At 31.4% G+C, this 10,139-nt stretch overlaps 1 long non-coding RNA gene across 1 annotated transcript in view; it reads left to right on the forward strand.

Moving 5' to 3' along the window:
* The window catches only part of LOC106690916 (uncharacterized), an 8,569-nt gene extending 3,695 nt beyond the window's left edge, over nucleotides 1–4,874 (forward strand). The window contains exon 2 of the long non-coding RNA XR_001344690.2: nucleotides 4,577–4,874. This is a non-coding gene — a long non-coding RNA (uncharacterized lncRNA). The remainder of the gene's footprint in view (nucleotides 1–4,576) is intronic.
* The last annotated feature ends 5,265 nt before the right edge of the window (nucleotides 4,875–10,139 follow it).

Raw genomic sequence — 10,139 nt, forward strand, 5'->3', positions numbered from 1 at the left:
TTTTTTACATTTGAAACCCTACATTTATATAATGTTATATACATTTAACTCGAATTTACTTTTATACGTGATGGAAAAAAGACAGAAAATTTTTAGAATTGAAATAATGGAAAAATTAAGCGAATTTAAAGAACGATAAAAAGCCAGAAAAAAATATAATGTGTGTGGGGAAAAAGTAATAAATAATAAAATGGAAAAATAAATCACGTATAACTTTAATACATAATGCAGACATTTTTATAATGTGATAATTAAAAAAAATATGCAGTGGCTATTTATATAAATATGATTTTTAAAAAATTGTGCTTCACTAGTCATAAATATGCTGTGCAATTAAGGCAACCGAATGAAGTTAGACAGCACAACATTTTCAATAAAGTTTTTCTCTTTCTCCTATATGTATATGTTTAAGTACAAATCCCAATCCATTATTACTCTTGGTATTTGGTAAACAAATCTGTTTTCTTAAAACACTAATTAGATAAGGAATTTGAAATAGATTAAAAGGTTATCATGACGCCTGATAGGGAAGTTATGCATATCAGCTAACGTATCAGTGAAATTAATTATAGCAAACGGGTTATGCAATGTAATCTATATCAGTATTATGGATTTGATATGAAGGAATGCCAAAAGGTTGCCCTAAGGCAGGGTTACAGCACCAAAGGGACATTCAATTACCCGACACTCTTTGAGGAAAGGGGTCCATTTCATTATTCTAGATATTGCTTTCTCATCCTTTGTTTCATTTGATGCCACGGTTATCCTTATTGTGTCTCTTTTTGAGATAAACAACAGAATACTCAGTAGTCTGATGTAAATAACGAAAACGTACTTTTTGTTGCCCTTTTGTGGTCTATATCAGTGATCAAAAAGGAATAAATATATAATAAGGAAATAAAATACTATATAGTGAGGAAACATGTAACTACATAAATAAGCAGCCTGGCTACTACTTTTCCATAATACAATAATATTAAATAATAAATTTAAACACAACTAACAAATTACATTTACTCTTCGTCGTAAACCTGCCGACTGCCCTACAGTATACTTTAATAATGTGGCTCTTACCCCTGTAGAACAGATTCGTTATCTTGGACTACATCTTGACAAACGACTAACCTGGAATCCTCACACAAGACTGAAAAGACAGGAAACTGCACGCAGATTCCGACTATTACAGCACTTACTAGACAAACGGTCTAAACTTCCAACTCATTACAAAAGACTGATCTACATGACAATAATAAGGCCCATCTGGACATACGGAATTCAGCTTTGGGGCTCCACTAAACCTTCGAATTCCTCTCGTATCCAATCTTTACAATCCAAAATCCTTCGTAAAATCCTCAATGCTCCTTATTTTGTTACTAATAAAACCATCCATAAAGACCTAAATGTTCCTTATGTAACCGATCTAGCCCGAACCCGATATTATTTTCCTTCCATAATAAACTCCCTAACCACCCAAACCCACTAGTTTCTAACCTTGCTTCCTCTTCTATTCCTGGCAATCCTCCGAGGCGCCTGAAAAGAAGATGGCCTCGTGACCTTATATTGTAAACTGTTTTTAGAGTTCTACTACTGGGTAGTTTCTCTACATCCTGTATCATATCATTATGTCATTATGATCAAATTTACTGGTTGTATTTTTTTTTTATACAGTTGTAAATATCAACAAATAAATAAAATAAAAAAAAAACACACAACTAATACGTATGTTTATTTTTTAGCGGTTCTTGAGGATTAGTGAATTGTATGAATATGTGTTGTGATGAGGTTTCACGACTTTGTTTGCATTGCATGATACCCTTACAATGAAAATCAAAAACTAACGTTCTTTAGAAAATTATTAAACACTAGAAAGTACGGAATACAAATTAAGATTATTAAATAGAAAGATTACTTACGTTTTATAATTGAGTGTTTTACATAATTGTAATACGGTGGACTCTCGTTAATCCGAATAACGATGGGAGTTCGGATTAGCAAAATGGTTCAAAATCTGCATAGACTATTGCAGATATTATCGACCATTTTCCAGGTATGAAAATATGTTTTTCCAGACCTAGGTTCTAGATATTTTGACTTTTAGCACTGAGTTTTTAACAACGAGATGTAAGCGAGAAGATATGTGGTTTACGATTTTAAAGGTTATTTCCACTTATTTTTTCCTAAAAGTTATTTAACGTAGACCCAAGATTTAATTAATTTAGACTCTCTGGTACACATACCTCTAGAGTTACAGGAAGAGTTTGAGTACGGCACTTATGTGACTAATTAAATAATTATTAATTATTCTTATTTAATTAATGAAAAATTGTTATATGTAACATATGTAAATAATGGTGTTTTGGCTTAGGTTTTAATTATTAAAAAAGTAAAACTTTTGAATATCTATTTATATTTATAATTCAGAGGGGCTTCTGTCGCTGAAACTATTAATTCTTATCCTACCAGTCCAGGACATTTAAAAATTATTGTTAGGGATGTTTGTCCACTTGATATAATCTGTTATAGAGGTTTCACGGTATATGTTTTTTTTTACAAGGGACACATAGTGTTAAATTGCTGTAGCATATAAATTTGAGATATTTTTATTGATTCATTGGTTCTTATTTTATATTATTATTAAAAGTTCAGTTCTATAGTGAATTGTCAACATCATGTATTTGAGTATAATCGAAACTATTATTGATTCAGTTTTCATACTCAGCAGACCATTTATTTATTTTTTATTCCTGAGATATTAAATTATTTTTAAGGGTTAATGTATTTAAATTTAATCCGTTACTAATCTTTGTAAATGTTAAGTAACATTAACTATTACGTTTATATAAACTTTCGTTCTTAATTTAATATAATTGATAAAACAAGTGGGTAACATATTGAAATAAAAACATTAAGGTTTAAAAAAAAAAAGAATTTTAGAGGGTAATTATAAACGATTTTTCACTAGTGGCAATCTTTGCCTTTTCCTCACTGCCTATTGGAATCTTCTGGAAGCCTGAATAATAGCGTAGTTGATGAAAAGTCGTTTAAAACATAATCTAAAATAATGGAAAACGAAAATGCACAAGAGGCCAGAAAAAATGTTGATATAATGGAGCGAGGGAGATAGATTGATATTGTTTGCTACCTTCATTATAAATCCCCTGTCCAGTCAGATAGGAAACATTTATGAAGCAAAACAAATTTGAATTAGCGTAAATAATAATTATACATGATTTGTAGTTTTCAGTCAATAAAGCAAGTCATCAACATTAACAGTATTCGAAAAATAATATGTATTATAAGTATTAAGGTAAATAATAATAAAAAAATTAATTCTATCACTTATAGAAGCATAAATAATAAAGATTTATTATTTTATACGATCATATGAAAACTATGGTTTGATAGGATTATATTTATATAAGATTAGAAGTATGGTTTCTTCTATGATATGGCTCAACTTCTACAAACTTCATAGCTCAATGTTCTTAACGAAATATTAGTTTTACTATATTGTTTTTAAAAATCTATGCAGCCCATCCAGGGAAGAAGTATCAAAATGTATCTAAGCCATAGTGGACCAAAACAAGCTTCTCTGGGACCCATGCTCCGGCTTGGTCAGTCCCAACATCTTTAATTTGGTTTTATAATGTTTTAAATTTTCGTTCATTTATATTCTTGACTAGTACATTTTAAAACCAGTCACATAATAGGAAAGCCTGTTAATTATTGTTAAATTGACTTGAACAAGAGTATGTATATATTTTATTTTATTATTTTTCTTGATGGGAATAATTTACTGTTTACAAAACTTATTTTGACAACCTATTTTTTTATCTTGTTACAGATGTATTGTATTTCAGTTAAGATAAAAATAGATATAGGAGGTAGTATTTAGGGTATACGGTTACCAGAAAAAAAAAATAAGAAGAAAATAAAGACCAGATGAAAGGGGGGAAAAACGTATTTTTAAATTTCGAAATTGGTTTGTTTGTTCCTTCTGTGAAGAATTATAAAGGTTAGAATGCACCAAATTTTCATACAACTGTTCTTTACAGATGCGAAAGGTGACATTTTACATTTAATTGGGAAGAGTATACTAATGCTTTTGAAAACAGAGTATCATACAAAATATTTGTACCAAAGAAGGATGAGCGAACTGGATAATTTAGAAGAACCCCGAATAGCGGGAATTCCACCCGGTAAATATAATTCAGGTGAGAACATTGCAGCAAACATAGTGGCTATGTAAGATTGTTGGGCACAGGAACGAACGGATTCCTAAAAGGTTAATAAAAAAATATCCGACTTATCCGACGAGTAATTGTTCGAGGGATAGGTTAAAGCGTTGATGGGGGATTGCAACAAGACTGATCGTAGCGTAGATTTAGAAGCGTAGATTTTTCTCGCGACTGACGTCACTTTACAGATGTATGCATAGCCTTCGAATGCACTAACCCTCATTATTGTTATTTTAAATATAAGGTTTCCCCCTCCCCCCCATACAAATGAACTTAGAGATTGAGTCGTATAAACGTTTTTAATAACAATAACTGAACTTTAATTTATTTCATTTTAGTGGGCAATCATCTTCTCTGCCATGATTCTGGTGAGCTTCACCGCGGCCAACAGCTCAGACAGCAAGTCCGATGAGAACAGCAACGAGAGCCACAGCAGCAGCAGCGACCACGACCATCATCACCACGCTGGGGGTCATCATCACGGAAGCACAGGACAACCTGGAGGTGGTGGAAAGTAGTGGAAGCTCATTAAGAAAGAAAAAAAATCATTACTGGTTTCAAGAAAAGGCTAATCAAATCACCAAATATTGTTATATTATATACAGACCCCATATAAATAAAAGTTAAGAATTGCAATGCTGTTTTATACCTAACAAATGGCTTTAATATAAATACGATATTATCCATATCATTTAATTATGCATGGATCCTTAGGTTCTAAAACTTGTACCAGTAATAAAACATTTTAATGACCGTTCATGAAGTTTCATCACAGGACTTCAGCACAATTTGTTTTAGCTGGGTTTACAAAATATAACTTTCTGGATACAACCATTCTTATATGCTGGATGCTCGAAACTCGATAGCTCTTATTAAGAGTTTTGAGAACTTCGAAACAAAAGAAGGTAGGTCGTAGTCATGTTGAATAATGTTTCTTTTTATTCAATTTAGTGATTTTAAGACATAAATAAATTTATGTGAAACACCCTTAAAACTTCGTACATTTAAAAATCCAATAATATTTTGGACGGTATATCCATTTTAAAATCCTATGATTATAATCATAGTAAAATTAAAAAAATAATATTCAATTATCGAGCACCGATACCGTAATAGTCATCAAAGTAGTACAACCTAGTAAAAACATAATAATAATATATAAATGTCTATTTCTGACCTCCGTCTAGCTAAAAACGTGGTGATACGTTGCGGTGATTCAGACTTCTTGAAGTAAAAAGTAGGGTCTGGTGAGGCGATAGGGCGAAAGTATACAGTGGCTAGGCCTAATGGTTACTATGGATCGATAGGACAGTCGTTGTTGGGATCTGTATTATAAAAAATCCAGGCTCATAGAATTTGCAATGTTTATAACTATGGATTGCCGCCCGTTTGAGTAAAATAGACACACAAACACATCAACATTTTTAGAAAAAATAATTGTCTTTTATAATTTAAAAAAAATCAATTTAGACATTAAATAATAAATTTACATAATGATAAAACAAAATAAAAATCTTTTTTAAATGTTGCCTCAACGATTAAAAGTACTTTTCAAAACTAGCCGAAGAACTTGTACTTCCACCTGAGAACTAAGTATGTCTACTTCACCTTACTTTGTTTATATTGTGCATTCAGTGATTATTGCTATTCTTATCCTCTATACGATGGTAAAAAACCCACATGATAATTAGGCGTTTTCTAAACAGGATGATAGCAGTCTTTTGGTTCAGATTTCAGGCTCGGGTTGCTGCCTCTGTTAAAATGCTTAGAGTGTGGAATAAGCCTAACAACTACAGGAGTGGGTCACCCGCAGCTCAGCGGTTAAGATACTGTTTTACCAATGTCTATGGGCGGTGTCGGTTCGATTCCGGCCTGGGGCGTTGCCTTTTTTTCATTGAGTGGCGGTCCCACAAAATGAAAAACTTTGACCCCCAATCCATGGTTAGGCAGTATAGGACTCCAATGGGAGTCTTGGCCGAAAAAAGGAAAAAAAAAACTACAGGCGGTATTAAGGCGTCAATAACAAATCAGTCTTCTACAAAAATTCCCTGTTTAAAAACTATAAACATGATCTTCCTCTGATTTCATAAGTTAAGTTTGCCAAAAAATCGAAATATGACTGTTCATTGTTTATAAAAATAAATACAAATGCTCTATTTTTACATTTCTTTTAATTGCATTGAAAAGTCAAAAATAAGACGTCTACCGTAAAAAGGAGTATTATAATTGAGGTAGGAAGGCGGGGGCTCGTTAACCCCGATTATGAAGGATGTCGTTAAAGGAACAGGTACAGGGTACCATGGCAACTCCTATTGACGCGACTCCAACCGTGGATTCTGCTTCCGCCTCACAGGTTCAATGAGACCAACTCAGCTGAGGAAGTCTACTTATTCGGGGAACTTCACTTGCACAGAACAAGTCATAAAATTTTCCTCAGGAGCGCGCACCATACAGCTTAACACTCTACTTGAAGTTGAAATTAATTCTTTGTATTTTCTAAAAAATATTAGATTTTTTAAAAATAAAATAAAAATTATCCAGTTTAGTCTCAAAAAATTTTTATTCTATTTATAAGTCCGACATTTCGGCTAATTCGGCCATTCTCAGGGACTGCCATATTGTGGTCACTTCGCCCATCCTCATGGAACACCATATTGTGGTCAATTCGGCCATCCACAGAGACTGCCATATTGTGGTCAATTCAGCCATCCTCATATTTTTGATGAATTTTTAACAACGAAGGTGACAGTGACAAATAATTTTAACTTTAATGTGAAAATTGACTAATTAGGGTAATTTGTTGGATTGGCCTGAGTAGAATAACATACATGAAGTTGTTTTTAAAATGTTTTAGTTCTAAAATTGTATTAAGTTGTCTCTGAGGATGGCGGAATTGACCGAAACGTCGGACTTATAGACAGAACAAAAATGTTTTGAGACTAAAATGGATAAATTTTTATTTATTTAGCCAATATTAACTAGTATCAAGAAAGCTTTAAGATTATAAATAAAATTAGATTTTTTGTCCCTTATTGGAGATAAAAAGTATTGTAGAAAGCAGAATCTTAAGTGTAAAACTAAAGTGATATTTTCCAATTGGGCAACTTAATTATTTAATACGTTAATTGTTACTTAAAGATAGCCATTATTAACTATGCAGCTTCATTAATTGTGTGAGTTTAATAAATTTTATTTATAATATTATACTGTTTAGAGAAATGAGCATGACATCGTTTATATTTCGAATGAATTAAGGGAAAAAATTAAACATGTCTAATAGGAGAATTATCGCAGGGATAAAATAGTTACTCTCATTTCAGAAAATTCGTTTGAACCTTAGCAAATATATTTCATTTTTTCTTTTAATTAACTGGGAACTTATTTTATATATTATATCCATCGAACAGCTAATAATAAGAGAAGGTTAATTGTTTTAAATAAACCAAATCAAGGTACTTAAGATGAAGTTTAACTCTTGTCAAACTACTTCAATGAGGATAAGATGTAGCTGATTTTAAGAACTGATTAATTTTACATTGATATAACGAAATTTAATCTAAATCGTTAGTGCCTTTCTAAAAAAAAATGTTTTTTAAATCTATGATATAAACTAGAACTTCCGATAAGCCCATTTTAGAAGAAAATTTACAAGTTGACCAATCCAGACAACTAGCAAGCCGTGAATACTCACTAATTTTACTACAGAAAACGTAGTGCTCCAGATTCCTTTGATGATGAACATAGTGAAACTGGTCAGAACGAACAAATAGAAAAAAAAGGAAAAATATATTATGAGATAAACTGAGTTAAGTGGAGAATGTTGTGAGGAAGAAGATAGCTAATAACGAAGACATGTTTGCATTTCTCATGAGAAAAAAAGAGTGACTAATGAATAAACGTGAAATAAAAACCCTATGCATAATAGAAAACGACAAGAGAAACACAACATTTTTTATTCCTCTGTAGATCCTTAAGATTTAATGACATCAGTACAAGCCTAGATCGGGTGATACCTTTTAGCCCCGATCAGAGAAATTTTTTAGAAGTTCATTGTGAAATTTGACAATTGCTTTTTTTTGTATAACTTATTAGTTTCTATTTTATGGAACTAATTGCTCTAATAATTTTTAACTATGTTTTCTGGGATAGATTATTTGAAATAGTTTCTCAGAAAACAATCTATCTTCTTTTTAGTTCAATGGAAAAACCTCTTTTTTTGTTTAAATAAGATTTTTCTTAAATACCCCTTACACATGCAATTGATGTTAATAATTAAAGTACGAAAAAATTGTTTCTAACGGCTGTATCACTTTGATACTTGCGCGCCTGTCGCAAGGTTGAATACATAATTTTCATTGCATACATCGTTTTAGTCTTACACCGTGACTGTCATGTTATACCACATTAGGTCAACATTTTTGCGTATTTAGGTTATTGATTTACCCACATGACTAAAACTATTTCTACAGATTTCATAAAGATGTTTTGGTAGGTGTTTTGAGTTTAAAAGCGATTGGTGTACAAGCTATTCATATATTTAGAATGTAGATCAAAAACAATGTGGGAGGACAACTGATAGGAGTTTGTCATCTTGTAGTGAGGCCTTAAGCTATGGAGGACTTGGCATTCTGCAGGTGTAGAGGAATTATGTATTCCGGCTGTAGTGCCATTTTAAATAATGCCTTCCATGCGCCTCTCGGTCTTCTACTCAAATGTCCTCGCCCGCTTCACTTTACATTGATGGGGAAAATGGAGGGAATACACTACGGTTCAGGAAATTAAAGAAAAATGGCAAGGACTAAGAAGGACATTCGCTGTAGGTAAGATGAGAAATAATACATTCAGAATTGAAATAAATACAATAACAATAAAAACACGAACTTCGACAATCCAAATATGAATTTTTTGTTTTAAAAAACTTTGAATCATTTTCATGGAAACAACCTAAAAATTATTTTCAGATTATTACTATAGTATCTCCTCACATAATACAGATATTTTCAAAATATACCTCAATCATTGAATTGAGCCACAGTTCATTCAAATTTTCTTAGTTTTGTAGGCTGATTTCCCTTATCATTCAAAAGCAAAAACAAATATTAAATTAATATGATAACACTTTCACTTTTTTTTTTAATGGCTATACATTACAAACCACATAATCTCAAAACAAAACTATCCTTAAAAAAAGTTTTGCTTTTCCTATTAACCACATCGCAATAAAATCTACCTTCAAAAGGTTAGGATTTTGATATCACTTAATTAATGAGCTTAATTTACGTAGAAATTAAATAACTTTTGCTTATATTTCAAAATTATTTAAAAACATAATTATTGAATTCTTATAATATATATTTTTTGGTTGATGCTCCTTACTTTGTCACAAATCAAGTCATCCATAAGGACCTCAATATTCCATATGTTGCCGATTTGGCCAGAACCAGATACCGTTCCTTCCATAATAAACTTCTCAACCACCCAAATCCACTTGTTTCTAACCTGGCCTCGAGATCTTCTTCTCTAGAAATGTTATTGGAGTTCTATCAGTGGGTAGATTCTCCACATGTTTTTATCATGTTACTATGTCACCTACAGCAAATTTAATTGTTGTATATATGTGTATACAGTTGTAAATATCAATAATAAATTATTAGAAAAAAAATATATTTTTTGGCCAATACACTCGCAAAACACAACACCTATCGTACATACACCCACATTTAAATATACAGATGTGTATACATAAACATGTAGATATATGTTTGTATAATATATATACATCTGTATACTTCAAGAATTTGAACATTTCATCTCATAACTAAATTTTTATTTTTAAATTTTGTTGATTAGAAAAGAATAAAAAGTTTTTATTATTAGCAATAATATATAATGGCTAAATAC

Source organism: Halyomorpha halys, unplaced genomic scaffold, assembly GCF_000696795.3.
Source record: "Halyomorpha halys isolate HHAL.00 unplaced genomic scaffold, Hhal_1.1 Scaffold1967.1, whole genome shotgun sequence".
NCBI lineage: Eukaryota > Metazoa > Arthropoda > Insecta > Hemiptera > Pentatomidae > Halyomorpha > Halyomorpha halys.